The sequence below is a fragment of the Equus caballus genome, chromosome 15 (assembly GCF_041296265.1).
Source record: "Equus caballus isolate H_3958 breed thoroughbred chromosome 15, TB-T2T, whole genome shotgun sequence".
Taxonomy (NCBI): Eukaryota; Metazoa; Chordata; class Mammalia; order Perissodactyla; family Equidae; genus Equus; species Equus caballus.
This window is the reverse complement of record NC_091698.1, coordinates 89,786,001-89,803,560: the sequence shown is the minus strand read 5'-3', so window position 1 is coordinate 89,803,560 and position 17,560 is coordinate 89,786,001. Positions and strand designations below refer to the sequence as shown.

Genomic DNA, 17,560 nt, shown 5'->3' with positions numbered 1-17,560 from the left:
TACCTCTTTTATTTTTGTGTATCCCTTAACCTCTTATCATAGATATACGTGATTTTAGTACTTTTGTCTTTTGACTTTCATACTGGCCTTATATGTCGTTGATGTACTACCTTTACTGTATATTTGCCTTTACCAGTAATATTTTTTCTTTGATAATTTTCTTATTCCTATGTATGGCCTTTTCTTTCCCACTTAAATAAGTTCCTTTAACATTTCTGGTAAGTCCAGTTTAATGGTAATGAACTCCTCTAGTTTTTGCTTGTTTGGAAAACTCTTTATCTTTCCTTCTATTCTGAATGTTAACCTTGCCAGGTAGAGTATTTTTGGTTGTCGGTTTTTTTACTTTCAGCACTTTGTGTATATCATGCCACTCGCTTTTAACCTGTAAGGTTTTTGTTGAGAAGTCAGCTAATAGCCTTATGAGGTTTCATTTGTATATGACTTGTTGCTTTTCTCTTGAAGCTTTTAGAATTCTCTTTTTATTTAATTCTTGACATTTCACTTGTAATGTGTCTTGGTGTGAGCCACTTTGGGTTCTTGTTTGGTACCCTCTGAGCTTCCTGTACTTGGATGTCTGTTTCCTTCTCAGGTTAGGGAAGTTTTCAGCTATTATTTATTTTTTTTGAAATAAGTTATCTGCCCTTTTTTTCTCTCTCTTCTCCTTCTGGGCTACCTATGATGTGGATGTTAGTACACTTGATGTTGTCCTAGAGGTCACTTAGACTGTCCTTGTCCTTTTTAATTCTTTTTTCTGTTCAACTTGGATGATTTCCTCTACTCTTTCATCCAGATTGCTAGTCTGTTCTTCTGTGTCATCTATTCTGCTCGAGTCCCTCTAGTGAACTTTTCATTTCAGTTATTGTATTCTTCAGCTCTGGTTGGTTTGTTTTATATTTTCCAGTTCTTTGTTGAAGTTGTCACTGCATTCATTTATTCTTCTCCCCAAATTGGTGAACATCCTTATGATTCTTAGTTTATACTCTTTATCGGGTAGATTGTTTACCTGTTTCATTTAATTCTTTTTCTGAGGAGTTGTCCTATTCCCTTATTTGGAACATACTCCTTTGTATCCTCATTTTACCTACTTCTTTGTGCTTATTTCTGTGTATTAAGTAGATCAGTTTTGTCTCCCAAGCTTGGAAATGTGAGCTCACTGGTGAGCAGAGCCAGTCCCTGGGCTGGGCTGCCTGCTTCCTGGCCACACTTGATAACCTTGGGTGCTCTAGTTGGTGGGGCAGACCCCTGTGCTAATAGGCTAGAGAGAGGATTCTAATGGTACCTGCCATCATTGTAAGAGATGACTTATGGGGCCCAGCAGTATAACCTGCTCTTATCACCCTTGCCAAATGCTCCAGGAATGTCCCCTGTGGGCTCTGTGTGCCCTTTTGTTGTGGCAGAGTTGCTGTTGCTATGGGTTCATGGGGAAACCTAGGCTGGTGCCTGGGCCAGCTGGTTGTAAGGCTTATTTACTTGTGGCTGCTACAGGCATTTTATTAGGTGGGGCAAGCCCCCAGCATGGCTGGCTGTGAGGTCTAACAGCACAGAACTATTGCAGTTTTGTTGGTAAGTGAGCCAGTCCCCTAGTGTGGCTGGTTGCTAGGCTTGGGGCACACAATTGCTGCAGGCCTCTGGTGTGGCTGCCTGCTGGGCTCAGCTGCCTCTGCATTGGTGGGTGGGGTAGGTTTCAGGTGAGGTTAGCTGCGTGGTGTGTGGCTGTTGTCAGCTTGCTTTTGGGCTTTTGGGTGGGGCAGGCCTTTGGCAAGATCTGGCTGTGCTGCCTTGTGGTGCACAGCTGCCTTGAGAGCACAGATGGGTGGGGCAGTCCCAGGAGTAGCAGCACTCAATCGTTTCAGGCACTGGAAGGTGGGGCAGATCCCCTGTGTGGCTGTTTGCAATGGCCATCTGCATACTACAGCTGGGTTCTTTCAAAAATCTGATTATGCCCATCCCTGCTTGAAAATTCTGCAACCCCTTCACACTGCTTTCAAGTCCAAACTTCTTAATATAATTTGTAAGGTCCTCAGTGTCTGGCCTCCTGTCTTACCCTGTTGCCTTCATCTCTTCCCTCTTCCTCCAAACCAGTTTGATGACCTCGTGACACAGTCTGGGTTAGGATCCCTTCTTTGTGTCCTGCTTTCCTTTTTGATATCGTTTGTTACAAGGACTTGTGATTGTTTATGTGGCTGCATTCCCCCACCAGACTGTAAGATGCCCTAGCTCAGAGACTCTCCCTTCTTCACTACCTTCTTGCCAACCAAGCACAGTGAGTGGCACATTGTACACGGTCCACAAGCAGTTAGTGAAGCTCCTTTTGGTAGGCCAGAGCCCAATACCTTGTAAAATCAAGCATATAGTCATTAGCTTCTATTTGGAAGCTGTAATGGAAATATCAGAAGATTTAATCATGTAGAAAACAAGAAAAACTAGTGCTAGCAGTAATTGCCTCCTGTTTCTTATATTCCATTAGTGAAATATAGGTTGCATGATAAAAGTAGTTATTATATCACGTAAATTGCAACATCTGTCTCACTTTAGCCATCCTTCAGTTGAAATTTCTTGCAGATCAGTCTGTATTTTGTATTAAAGAGAAAACAAAAAATTAAGAACAAGTGACTTATTTAAACTGAAGAGACTGATTTCAAAGAAATGATGTTATAAATTTAGCAAGAAGTAAAACATCAGATTACCTATCAATTTACCTTAACAGATTAAAATATGCCCAGGATGTGAGTTCTCAATATAAAGGTCAAGTATCATAGGAATAGTTTGCAGAGTGTTCATGAGAATCTGACCAGAAATTAAAACCACCTTTTTCAAATAGAAAAATGCAAACTGCTGCTGTGGGGCAGGGGATGAGAGCCACTGTCCATGTACAAGTGAGGTGAGAATCTGTTTACGGAGAGTGGAAGAATATAATGCAAAGGTTAGTGATCTTCTTTGTCTCCAGGGAGAAACCTTGTAAATGAATGGTGCCTCAGTTTTTCTTTATATGTCTCAGGTCTGTTGCAAGTGTAAGTGAAGGACAGTTGGGAAGAAGGCTCAGAATATTAATTAATCTAGAATGCAGATTAAGAAAACCCAGGAAAATATAATTTCAGTTTCAAACATACCTGGATTGGGGAATAGTTGTAAGATCTGTTGCAACATAATGCTTTTAAAATAATGATAAGGGTATTTGAATTCAGTTTCCACTTAAATGTAAAGAACTTCCCTTTGGGTTAAAGTGATGTAGGTTGCATTGAAAGTAAAAAGAGGTTGAAAAGTCTTGTGTGATGCAACAGTTAAATCCTAGAGCCCTTGCTTGTATAGTAAGTGCATGCTTGTATAGTAAGCCCTTGCTTGTATAGTAATTATAAATAATACCCTGTCCTGAGTCACATAAAGCTGAAGAATGTAGAATAGAGGAGGAAATGAGATGAAGTATGAAAAGTTATCTTGGTCACAGAGGAAAGGTCTGAATAGCCCCCAGGTTCCACTTTCTCTCCCTCCCTTCCTTTCACATTTTCCTTTTGGACTCACTTGATTACTTGTGAGGTGTACACACACTCAGGTAGAACCTTTGCCATCGCCAGGATACTTCAATCAGAGATAATAATATTTCAAAACTCTTGCCCATACTTATGTAAACTTTGAAAGCCCTGTGTAGGATATGTCAGTATCATGATGCCAATTTGATGGATGAAGAGAAGAGCTCAGGAAGGCTACCATGACTTGCCTAAGGTCACTTGGTGATTTAAGTCAGAGTGGGGATTGCAGCCAAAATTTCCTATCCTCCTGCTTTGTGAAGCAACACACTTGTGGAATATGTGGCCATTATGTAGTAGATGATAGTAGGGACTGGTACTTTTATTCAGAAACCCAGAATCCCAGGCAGGGTTTTAGATGGCTTTTGGTTGATTAAAAAACAGGGAAAATGATCTGAACAATTTGTTTGCCTTTATTTTCTAATATTTTGAGAGAGATTTTGTTGTTCTACCTAAGCAGACTTTTTTCCATCATGAATGATGCTGCTCACAATAAGACTAAAATCTTCATTAAGCTGAAAAAAAAAAAAAGAATACAACAGAATAGCTAACATTTCACAGAAGCAGTTGTAGAGAATACATTAAAGTTAATGGGTATTAGGCTACTTAAATTATTTACAAGACTTAAAAATTTTAAATATTTGTCTGGAAATATAAGCTAGTTCTTGTCCACATTCTGATCAATCTTCTGGACTATAGAGTGGTTGGCCAGGTTCTCTGGGTTTGAGCTCAGGTAAAATGAATGGGCTCTAGCACAGTGCCAGATGACTATATGTGGATTACAGCCTTGTCTCCTGCCGCACCCTGCACCCCTTTTCTCCTAAAAGTCACCAATTCTAGACCATTCTAACCTCATTCTGGGGATTGAAGGCCTCATATCTCCTGTAGGTATTTTCCTCTACTAATGTAACTCAGTGGAGAAGGCAATGCTGAAGTCAAGAGAATGATTCTTTAGTGGTGGGGTCTCAGGCAGTGTTATACCTAGATTTATAATCCACCCTCCTGCCAGGTTGAAGGCACATCAAGTTTGCCCTTATCTTTTCTGTTTGATTTGCTTTGGGAGGAATTGTCACACCTGTCGTTCCTGTCTGTGTCAGTTAGATGCAGCCAAGATCACACTTTAAAATCCTCCTGAAGAGTAAGGTATAGAGGAAAAGGGCTTATCTGGGGAGCATGAGTCTATTCTTGTTGCATTTATATTAATAATTCAGTGTGTGGCTTTAAGGAAGTCTAATCTTCTTTCTGGATGCTGGTTTCTACATCTGCAAGATGAGTTTTGGCCCATGGTAGAAAAGGATTGTTGAATTAGGTTCATTCTGTCTAGCTCTGGTATAGAAACACAGGACTTTATTAAGATGTATTTCAAACATACAACATTTTATGCTTGAGGATAATCAACAAACATTGGCCAATAGTAAAAATTTTCCACCTTTGCTTCTGATTTTAAAGTAATAAAACGTTCTGCATGAAGTTGAAGCCTACTGCATATCACACCTAATCCTGTTCTCATCTTCTTTTCCTCCTTTTCCTATAGTAATTACTATTCTGAACTTTGTGTTTAACATGACCATACATGGTTTCATGCATTTCAACATATGTAGGTATCTGTAAACAATACAGAGGATTATTTTAAACATTTAAAAATTTTATATAAATGACATAATATTGACATACCATTCTGCAACTTGCTTTTTGCTCTTCATTATGTTCTTGCATGTATTTTGATATTTTATTGTAGAGCTAGTTTATTTTAACTACTGTAATACTTCATTGTATAAATGTATCACAATTTATATAACCTTCTCTTATTGATACACATTTTCATTGTTTTTAATTTTTCACTACTCCACAACTAATATTTCAATAAACATTCTTCTATAAACTCATCTTCTAGTGCATTTAAGTGTATGTGTATAGTGTATAAACCTGGAAGTGGAAATTAAATCATAGGTCATGTACATCATTAGCTTTACCAGATATGCCTAGCACTCAAAGTAGCTAATCATTGAAACTCTGACCAATAGCATATGAGGTTTCTAGTTGCTTTACTTTATTGCCAACACTTGACATTGGCTTTAGAGGTTTTGTCAATCTGATGTATTTAAAGGGGTTTCTTATTGTTATAATTCACATTTCCCAAATTATTACTGAGGTTGAGCCCATTTTCATATTTTTATTGATCTTTAGATTTTCTGTTCTGAAGCAAGTCTATTTGTGTTTTCTACTATTTTTTTCCACTGGGTTGTTTTGCATTTTTTATGTTGATATGTATGGGCTCTTTATATATTGTGGATATGTATTTTACAGTAGCATGTATTGGAATCTTCGCCTACTCTGTAGCTTCTCTTAATTTCTGTGAAGTTTATGTTTTTAATTTAAACAAATCAAATTAAGTTTGATTGATTTAATTGCAACAGATTGTATTTTCCAAAGATAGCCAGAATGGAATTTCCTGTCCAACGTATTCTTCTAAAACTTTGTTCCTCCCTCATGTAGGGATGGAATCTATGTCTCTTGCACCTAAAATTGGGAGGGACTTTGTGACTCCCTTGACAATAGAGTTTGGCAGAAATAATGTTATATGACCTCAAAAGCCAAGTCACAAAAAATGCCATTCACTTCTGCCAGGTTATCTTGAGATGCTTTCTCTTGGAAACCAGCTATCATGCTGTAAAGAAGTACAGACAGGCTGTGGGGAGGCTCAGAAGGTGAAGAACCGAGGCCCCTGGCCCACAGCCCTGGCTCTCAGTTGACAGCTAGCACCAATTTTCCAGCCATGTGAGTGAGCCATCTTAAAAGTGGGTCCTTTATTTTTCCCCAGCTTTATTGAGGTATAATTGACAAATAAAAATTGTATATATTTAAGGTATAGAGCTGATGTTTGATATATGTGTATGTTGTGAAATGATTACCGCAATCAAGCTGTCACCCTCAAGGAGATGTCTGTATTCCCATGTTCGTTGTACCATTATTCATAATAGCGAAGATATGGGAAAAACCTAAGCATCCATCGATGGATGAATGGATAAAGAAATGTGATACACACACACACACACACACACAGAGGAATATTATTGTCTTTTTTTTTTTTTTTAAGATTGGCCCTGAGCTAGCATCTGTTGCCAATCTCTTTTTTTGTTTTTCTTTTTCTTCTCCCCAAAGCCCCCCAGTACATAGTTGTTTATTCTAGTTGTAGGTCCTTTAGTTCTGCTATGTGGGATGCTGCCTCAGCATGCCTTGACAAGCAGTGCTAGGTCTGTGCCCAGGATCTAAACTGGTGAAAACCTGGGCTGCAGAAGCAGAGCGCACGAAATTAACCACTCAGCTATGGGGCCAGCCCCTATCCTTCAGTCTTAAGGAAGAAAATCTTGCCATTTGCAACGACATGGATGGACCTGGAGGACGTTATGTTAAAGGAAGTAAGCCAGACACAGAAAGACAAATGCTATAGGATCTCACTATGTGGAATCTAAAAAAGTCAGTCATAAAAGCAGAGAATAGAATGGTGATTACCAGGGCCTTGGGGGTAGTGAAATGATCAAAGGGTACAAAATTTCTGTTATGCAGGATGAATAAGTTCTGGAGATCTAATGTACAGCATGGTGACTATAGTTAATAATACTGTATTGTACACTTGAAATTTGCTAAGAGAATATATCATGTATTCTCACCACACACACACTCACAGACACACAAACACAATCAAAAGTGGGTCCTTTACCCTTGGTCAAGCAGCACCAGATGTAGAGAAGAGAAAAGCCATCCCCGTCAAGCCTCGCACAAATTGCAGATCTGTGAGCATGATAAGCCGTTAAATTTGGGGAGTGGTTTGTTAAACAATTACAAATAACTGATGTAATTTGATGTGTCAATCTTATTCTTTACTGTTTATTTGTGTGTGCATGTTGTTCTTAAATATATTCTTTTCTGTATCAAGACTAAAAAGGTATGGATCTTTTTATCTAAAAGTTTTAGTTTTGCTGTTGTCTTTTTGGTTTATCTAAGATTGATTGATAATATGTATTGTCAAGTGGGATTCTTTTTTCCCCTACAGATAAACGATTTTTCCAACACAGTTTATTAGCAAGTCTGTCTATAGATTTGAATGCTACCTCTGTTCTGTATACATTTCCATATGCTTGTGAGTCTATTTCTGAGTTCCTTATACTTTCCCTCAGTTTGTCGGCTTATTCCTATGCCGATATCACATTGTCTCATTTGCTGCAGTTTTAGAGGCAGTCTTCACATCTGTCAGAACATATTTCCCTATTTGGTCTTTTTACTCACAATTGTCATGACAACTTCTGGCCTTTTGTTCTTCAATATAAATTTTAATATTAGCTTGTCCAGTTCTATAAAATTCTTTGTTGTTATTTATAAATTAATTTGGAGAGAATTGTGTATGACTATGCCTCCTATGAATTTTTTTATTATAAACGGCAAAAGGATGGACATACAGATCTGTAAAAGAGAATACATAATCCAGGGATATATTCACACCTATGTAAAAATTACCCGTTCTAATTGTTGCCAGTATAAAGGAGTGCATTTGTCCTTTATTTCAGTATGTTTTACATGCAATAAAATACACCTATTTTAAATGTGCAGTTTGTTGAGTTCTGACAAATGTATACATGCCTGTAACACACATTTCAATTAGAACATTATTTTCATCTCAGAAAGTCCCCTCACATGCTTTCTAAATAATTCTTTCCCATCCAAAGACACCCACTGTTCTGTTATCTATCTATAGTAATCTCCTAATCTTCATGTAAAGGAAATAATTCAATATGTATATTTTTTGAGTCTAGTTTCTTTTGGTCATTATAACTTCTGTGAGACTCATCCATTTTGTTGCAGATAACAATGGATTTTTCCATTTAATTACTGAGAATTATTGCGTGGTATAAGTATACCACAATTTACCATTCTCCTGTTGATAGAAACCTAGGTTATTTCCAACTTTTGACTGTTATAAATAAACTTACTAATATTCTTGTAAAAGTCTTTATGTGGACATGTGTTTTCATTTCTCTTGAGGAAATATGTGAAATGAAATTTCTGGGTTATAGGGTAGACACATATTTAACTTTTAAGAAACTGCCAAACTGTTTTCCAAGATGTTTTTACTATTTAAATGTCCACCAGCAATGCATGAGGGTTTCAGTTTCTACACATATTCACCAACATTTGTGTTGTTAATCTTTTAATTTTCACCATTCTGGTGAGTGTGTGGTAATATCTAGTTATAGTTTTAATTTGTATTTGTCTTATTACTAGTCACGTTGAACATCTTTTCATGTGCTTATTCACCATTCATGTATCTTGTTTTGTTAAGTGTCTCTTCCAATGTTTGCCCATTTTTAAACTTTGAGTCGTTTGTCTTCTTGTTCTTGAATTGTAGGATCTTTAAAAATATATTCTGGATATCATTTATTGCAATAATTTGCTATTTTGTTTTTTCAATGGTGTCTTTCAAAGAGCGGATCTTAAACACCTGGTGAAATCCAAGTTATTGTTCTTTTTTTTTATGTCTGTTACTTTGACATGCTTTCTAAGGAATATTTTTTTATTAGACTTTATTTTTTAGACTGGTTTTAAATTCATAGCAAAATTGAGAGGAAGGTACAGAGAGTTCCCCTATACCACTCACCCCACACATGCATAGCTTCCTCCATTATCAACGTCCCCCACCAGAGTGGTACATTTATTACAATTGATGAACCTACATTGACACATCATAATCACCCAAAGTCCATAGTTTACATTAGTGTGCACTCTTGGTGTTATACATTCTATGAGTTTGGACAATTGTATAATGACATGTACCCATCATTGTAGTATCACTGTATCTAAGGAACCATTGCCGACTCCAACATGATGAATATTTTTTCCATATATTTTCTTCAGTAACTTTTAAAGTTTTAGCCTTTACATTTAGGTCTACGACCCATTACAAATCATTTATTGTGTATGTGGTGAGGTAAGAGTCAAGGTTCATATTTGTTCCAAATGAATATCTAGTTTTTCCAGCACCATTTGTTGAAAAGATTGTCCTTTCAGATTACATGACCCTGGCACCTTTGGCAAAACTCAATTGAGCGTATATATTGTGAATATATGTGTAGACTCTGTATTCTATTCTATAGATCTGTATGTCCATCCTCATGCCCCTACCACACTATCTTGATTCTTGTAACTTGGTGATGTCTTGATATAAGATAGTGGCAGTCTTCCACCTTTGCTCTTCTTCTGAAAAATTGTTTAATTATTCTGGCTTCTGTGTATTTTGATGTAAATGTAAGAATCAGCTTGTCAGCTTCTGATCCCATTCAAAATCTGAAACCAGCTTTTTCCTGCATTTTGTCTAGCTGTTTTTTGATTATAGTGAGTGAAAATTCTGTGCTATCCCCAGAATGAAGGTATGGTGGTTAAATTTTATGTGTCAGCTAGGCTAGACTGCGGTGCCCAGTTGTTTGGTGTGACACTAGTGTGGATATTACTCTGAAGGTATTTTGTAGATGTGAAAAACATCTACAATCAGTTGACTTTTAAGTAAAGGAGATTACCCTCAAGAATGTGGGTGGACCTTATTCAATTAATGGAAGGTCTTCAAAGGACAACTTGAAATTTCCCAAAGAAGAAATTCTGCCTCAAGACTATAATGTAGAAATCCTGTCTGAATTTCTACCCTCCTAATCTGTCCTACAGTTTTCAAACTTCAGAACCCTAACTGATACAGAAGGGTAAAAACATTCTAGCTTTTTAGTTACTTGCATCTCATAGTAAATTTTTCCATTGACTTAATATAAATGTGGCATAAGTCTGAGAGAAGGGAAAAGATAAGCTTTTATAAAGGAGAAAAGTAAGAAAACTTCATTGGAATTCCCCAGAAAGGGCAGCTCCTTGGTATAGGGAGCTATGGTTAGAACAACTGTGAAAATCCAGCTTCTCAGCAGTCTGCATTTTACTAAGCATTTCCACATAACTGATCTTGCTTTCTTTTTATGTATCCATGCCAACTCTGTCAGAGGCCCTAGTGCTTGAAACCCAGATGACTTCAGTGAACTCGTGGTTTAGTGAGATAGTCACACATACAGTAGCATGAAATGAGTGCCATATTAGGGCTAAGTAAAGGTTGCTGTGGGAATACTTGAGGCATAGATTGTCCTTTAGTTAAGCACATGAAGTGCTATTAGTGGTAAGAGATATTAAAGAAATCAAGGAGCTGAGAAGATGGTGGGGAGCCTCAGCTTTTCCCCTGCCAATGGCTAATAGGACCAGGCCTTGGATATGCTGCAGAGCTCTCTGAAGGATGAGCCATGTACCAGGGAAACCCTCTACTACCTCACTTCTCAAGTGTAGAATATTCTTGACTGCTAAGAGTCTTACAGTGAAAAGGTCCAAGATATTTATTTCCTGGAGAAATACCCCTTGCTTATACGTGGACATGCAAAAAAGCCATGCCTACATACATATATAAATATTTTACATAGCAGAACTGATCTGCCACAACCAGGAAATTCTACTAGAAAAATCTCACGATTAGGTTCTCAATATCAGCATCTTCTGACAGCCCTTCCCCATGGGTGAATGACTAGGCTTTGGGGTCTGTATCCCTGTGTTTTAGGGATGTGCTGTGTGCTCTGAGGGCTAGTGCAAGCTAGCTGTGCAAGATCTTTGAATCAATTTCAAACTTGCCTGTCATCCCTGATGTAAAGATGATACCCATCCTCAAAAAGAATTTTACAAGCAAGAAGGAGACTTTCACTGGTCCTCTAGTGGCACAGTTTCTGAATTTCGTATTTTTAAATTAGTGAGAAGTGGTAATAAGGAGCATGAAGGATACCTATTACTTCCAGGCCCAGAAGTGTGGAGGATGTGGGAAAGTAATAGCTAAGTGAGTAAATAAAGTAAGTAAGCAGGCAGTAGGAGAACAGTGCGCTTTCCAGGGTAAGAGAGCAAGAAGGCATGGGGTTTTGAGATAAGTGTACACCCATGAAACCATCACTGAAATCTGTACTGATCTCCAAACTCCTCAAGTTGTATACATTAAATATGTGCAGCTTTTGCATGTCAATCTTACCTCATTAAAGTGGTTGAAAAACATAAAGAGAAGACATAGGGAACGTTCACTGAAAGGGTTGAGGATATCAGGGATTTTGTTGATGGTAGACCATGAGTTCCAGAGGGCCGAGTGTAAGGGAGTTGACGAGTGGAATATGGGGTCAGATTAGAGGATTTAAAGAGAAGGGAGGGTGGGGAGATTTTGACCATTTACCTAGTTGCCCAGGCCAACTCTTGGAAACATCCTGTCCATCAGCAAATATTGTTGGTTGTAACTTTAACATAGATGCCAAATCTCACTTCTTATTACTTCCACTGCTACCATCTTACTCTGAGCTGATTTTTCCCCTTGGTTGGACTTCTAACTGGCCTCCCTTTTTCTACTCTTGCTTCCCTCCTTCTTATTCTCCACACAGCAGCCAGAGTAGTTTTTTAAGAAATATCAGATTATATCATTCTCTTGCTCAGAAGCCTCCAGGGTATTCTCATCATGTTTAGCACAAATTCAGATCCTTACCAAGACTTATACAGTCTTATGTACTTTGGCCCATAGCCTCATTTCCTACCATTCTGTTCATTTCATACTGCCAGCAGCCATACCAAATGCTGCATGTGCTCCTGTCTTGGGCCTTTGCCTTTGCTATTCCCTCTACCTGAAATGCTCTTTCTCCAGATGTTCATGTAGCTCCTTCATTTCAGTAATTTTGTTCAAATGCCATCTTACCTGAGAGGCCATCTATGACCACATAGTATAAAATGGCACCTTCTTACCATTCTCTCTTTATTTTGCTTGTTCTTCATAGCACTTAACACCATGTATATTTGTCTGTATACTGACTATTACCCTGACTCCTCCTACCCCATGAAAGTTCTGTGCTGAGTTTGTTTGCCACTGAATTCTCCTGCAATAAATATTTCTTGAAGAAGTGAATGATTGAATCTATATTTGATAGTATTTCCTAACATTTACATTTTAATTCCATTTGCCTCTTCTCTCATGTCAGGAAGTTCTGTATGGAGTCCTGTTATTTCTTTGCTTGAGACTGTTTCCTCCTTCATTTTTTTGACTGATATTCAAGTCTATCTGTGATCTGACATCATCCTGTGTATCAATTTTTATCTTTCGTTACTCCTCAATCAGAAGCTACTGCTCCATATTTGCCTTTTTTCTTTTTGCTGCTATAACTTTGCATGTCTTTGTCCCTACTTATCCTTTCCTAAAGCTGTGTAGAGCTTGAAGGCTGTGCCATAAAACTTGTCACTAGGTCATGTGCTTTCCCCTATTTGTTGCAGATAAAAAGTAGGCAATAGGGAGATTATTGGATACTTCAGGAGAATCTTCAAGTGAGGAATGTCACAAGTCTGTCAATGCTAGTGCTCAAGACTAGTCTTTCCGGTAGGATTTTTAACTATGTGGAGTGCAGATTTTTATGTGGTAGGTTTTCCTAGAGTAGAAGTCACCTGCATTTAATTTTTATTTTAGAGACTTTCTCTCATTTTGCTCAATATTTGGATGCTTATTAGATGGGAGGAATAAAAGCATTACAAGGTGGGCCTCACTTTGGATTGTATAGAACTGCCAAAAACCCCAACACTATTCCCCTAGATACTGATAATATTTCCCATAAGCCTCATTTTTCTAGGAAGACTGAGCAAGCTAGTCAGATCTTACTCTAACTTTTGCCTCCTATAAATCTGTAAGAACTCTATAATCTTAACTATCATCATTGTTATTATGATCATCTGTACTTGAAAGTGTAGATCCCATTATGACCCCACTCTGGTGGGGAAGAATTCTATTCATTTTGGGGGTCACAAATATTTTAATTATTAGGGAACCTGTCTTTAACCAGGTGTCATATTTTAACAAAGCTGTCATCCAGTAACGTGAAACAAATGTCAACGTAGAATTAGTTTTATAATTAATTGTTCCATCTTTGGTGTCAAATGGATATAATAATTTAATGGTAATAATTAGACTTTCTTATAATTAGCTTAAAAATGAAGAATACATTTAGAGCTGTGCAAAGTAATTCTGGGAGTTGATTTTTGATTTACATATTCTCTATAGAGAAGACTACTGGAAAGATGTCAGTTCTGGCCAAAATAGTCTATAAACTTAATGCTGATTCAATACAAATTGCAAGTTTAAAAAATATTGATAAATTGATTCTTGCTTTCATCTTGAAGAAAAAAGTGAATAATGATGGCCAGAAAATTTCAGAAAAAAATTGGGGGCATACGCCCTACTAGATATCAAAGTATGCTATGAAGTAAATGTAATGGGAATAATGTGGTACTGGCAAAGGAATAGGTAGATAAATGAAAGAGAAGATAAATGTTAGAGTTTTATATGATGGAGTCAGCACTTCTAATCAGTGGAGAAAATCTTGATTATTCAGTCAGTGATCTTGGAACAATTGGCCTGAATTAGCAAGAAATTTAAGTTGGATCTCTGTCTCACGTTTTATACATTAAGAAAGCCCAGCTGGATTAAAGATTAAATGTTTCTTTAAAAAATATACTATTACAAGAAAATTTCCTTGTAATCTTTCAGTGGAAAAGACTTTTCATTGCTTACCATGGCCAGAAACCACAAATGGAAAGAACAAAAATTCAACTTCATAAAGTTTAGAATTTCTGTATGACAAACTATAATATTCATTCATTCAACCAATCAACCAATATTTATTGTGTAGCTACTACATGCAAGGCATAAGTGGGAAGAATATATAGTTAATATGGCATACAACAAGTTGACATTTTAAACGTATGAGGAATTCTTACAAATAAATGGAAAAAAGATGAAACAACTTGAGGAAATGGGAAAAATACATGAAAAGGTAATTTATCAAAGTACAAAAAGCCAATAAACAAATGAAAAAATAAAAAGCTCCATAATCAAAGATGTAATTTAAAACAGTGAGTTATAGCTTTTCACTTATTAATAAAGGTTTAAAGATAATATCCATTATTGGTAAGGGTATAAGCAAACAGGCATCTCAACTTCTCTTGTGAAAATGTAAATTGTACAGTTTTTGGAGGACAATTTGGCAATGTGTAATAATGTTTAAAATGTGCATAACTTTTCACCCAGCATTCTATTTCTAGAAATGAATCCTAAAGAAATAACTGTACAAGTGTGCAGAGATTTATGCAAAAGGCTTTTATTTGTAGCAGTGCTTATACTAACTAAAAGTGAAAATAACCTAAACATCTATCTATAAGGATTGGTTAAATAAATTGTGTTATATCCATACCATTAAATTCTGTGAAACTGTCCAAAAATATGGTAGTTATTTGTGCAACTACATGTAAACATGCCCACAATATATTGTTATATTAAGAAAGTCAGTTTTACAGTATGTAGAGAATGACTTTATTTTTAAAGTATATACGTGTAGATATTCAAAAATATATTTGTACATAGTAATACACAGAAGTGGGATAAAAGGGTTGATGATTATCTTTGAGGGATGAGATTTCAGTAGATTTATGTTTCCTTTATATTTGTCACTGTCTTTTGGATTTATTAAAATAAACAACATTTGTTGCTTTTATAATAAAAAGGAATATTCTCATTTGAAAAAATTAAATCAGAAAACCATAAAAATAATCCATAAAAATTATTTGAAGGTCACAACTCTCTTCTGCATACATTTTCCATGAGGATTTATAGGATTTTTCATCCCAACTTTTTGTTACACTGAGAAATTTGCTTTGTCAGTTCTCAGCAATCATTTTGGTGGGCATTTCTGTAGGGTCAGACCCTGAGATTCACAAAGATGACTAGGATATGATGCCTAACCCTAAGGAGCTTGACATCTTTTATATAATATGATCAGTTTGATGCAGTAGGAAGAGCCTTGAGCTGGAGAAGACTGTTGATTCAGTGGCAAAAGCACCTACGGGGAGTCCTTAAGAAATGTATTTGAGGGCACCCAAAAGATCCATAATAAAAAGGTTCACAACAGAGTGCAGCCCACTGTCTGTCTTTGGCCATCCTAGCCTAGAAGCATGTCCTTCTTTCATAGAAGGGACCAGAGTTAGGTGACATTTCCCTGAATGCACTGATTGCCTAGTGGCTCTCTTGGTTCGGTATGTTCAGATCAGCTCTTAAATCCCCTCTTCTGTTATCACCTCATTCTTTCGCTCTCCCATTTCCTAAAAAAAATAAAAAGTTGCCGTGAAAACACTGGATAGTGGCAGGCCAATTCTTTTGGCGTGTAGGAAAGTGGACAATTTATCTGAGCATCAGTTTCCTCCAGGGATGGGCTAGCTTTGTTCCTGGGTAGATTGACCAGAGTTCTGGTTCTTGAACCCATGCTACAAACCCCACTTTTGTGATTCCCCTGGGATCAGAAACTCTCCTGCCTCCTGCCTTTATTGGATAGTATAAAGTTCATCTGGTTTCCTGTGATAAGCAGAGCCTTTCATGCTAGTTTGCTGTGGCCTAAGAGCCTGACATTACTTGATAGAACTCACATCAGTAAGAGTACAAATGTGTCAACCCAGAGAGGCATGGGTTTAGCTTTGTTCTTTTGGGTCTCCATATATCCTGTGGGGGGGGGGAGGGGGTAAGCCATTCATACAGATGACTGAGTGTGCAGTACAGAATGAAGAACAAGCAGGGGGCTATGGAGGCTCAGAGGAAGGAGAATTACATCCCACTAGAGAGACATAGGATGATTAAAGGAACAGGTAGCATATAGGATGTATAAGATTTCAGTGAACGACAGTGATAGGGAAAATGTGAAGAATGCCTTAGATGTCCCCTTCCTATAGGGGTCGGATGGCCTCTGGGATGCAAGTTCTGCATCTTTGTGGTACTTGAGATTTATGTGTCACTAGAAGGTACCTGAAAACATATGATTGTTCTTTAAAGGGTTTTTTGGGCAGAGGAACATGAAGGGGGTTATGTAGAACCTGAGAAGTGCACATCATTGGGGTCTGAAAAATAGCTAAGTTTATGATGCCTCCTTGTCAATAGTAACAAGAAAAGAGAAGGTCATAGGACTTTCAGGGACCTTAACAAGATATCAGAAACAACAGGATCATTGCCTGAGTAATCTGAGATTCTACTTGAATCTTTCCCACAGATGCTTCAAATATTTTTTTCTGAAACCATGACCTCTTCCTAGAATGCCCTTCACTGCCCGTCTGTTTATATCAGGTCCATTCTTCAGTGCCCAAAGTATATCTTCCATGATGTCTTCACTGATTCCTCACAGAAATGATGTACTCATTCTGTGAACTCTTGTAGCTTTTTATATTTCTTTTATGTATAGCACTAATTACACACTACTTTGTGTACTCTTGATAGTATACGTTCCGGGTCCCCTATGAGAATGTAAACTCTGGTCCCATAACTTAGTAAGCACCATGCTCGATACAATTAATTATGCAATTTGTTGAATGAGTGATGAGTGAATGAATATTCAGACAGATTTTTGTCTAGATCACTGGTTGTGTTACTACCTTTTAAGGGGTGTTTTGGAAATTTATGGGGGGCACTTTGGTTTATCATAATGATTTAGGGAAATCACTGACATGTACTGGACATGAACCAGGCATCCTAGATGTTCTGCACTATGTAGTACAGTCCTGCACAGTGAATAATCCTGTGTTCCACATGATTTTTGAATGACCCACCAGATATTCAGGTAGGTGAAAAACATGTTCATAATTAGTGAGCCTGGAAGCAAACTCCATTCTATGTATAAACACAAAGTTTATTTTTTCACCATTTTACTATACAATGAATTTTCCAAGAATGCAACCACTATGTAAATTGAGAGAAAGTTGTATTCTTTTTTATTTGAAATTTTACCAAGTGTTGGTTCACCGTTTTGGAAAATCACATCACTGACAGCAGTGCTGCTTGTAGTATCTGAATCACCAATACAATACACTGGCATAGATTTTTACTTGTAGAGGTTGCGTTTATAAGGCACCCGTCTGGCTGCTTT

The 17,560-nt window shown here is 37.2% G+C and overlaps 1 protein-coding gene across 1 annotated transcript in view; it reads left to right on the top strand.

Annotated features, from left to right (window-relative positions):
* Positions 1 to 6,302, top strand: part of TDRD15 (tudor domain containing 15) — a 106,349-nt gene extending 100,047 nt beyond the window's left edge. The window contains exon 6 of the mRNA XM_014730946.3: positions 6,153 to 6,302. The gene's annotated coding sequence lies outside the window, so the exon portion shown is untranslated. The remainder of the gene's footprint in view (positions 1 to 6,152) is intronic.
* The last annotated feature ends 11,258 nt before the right edge of the window (positions 6,303 to 17,560 follow it).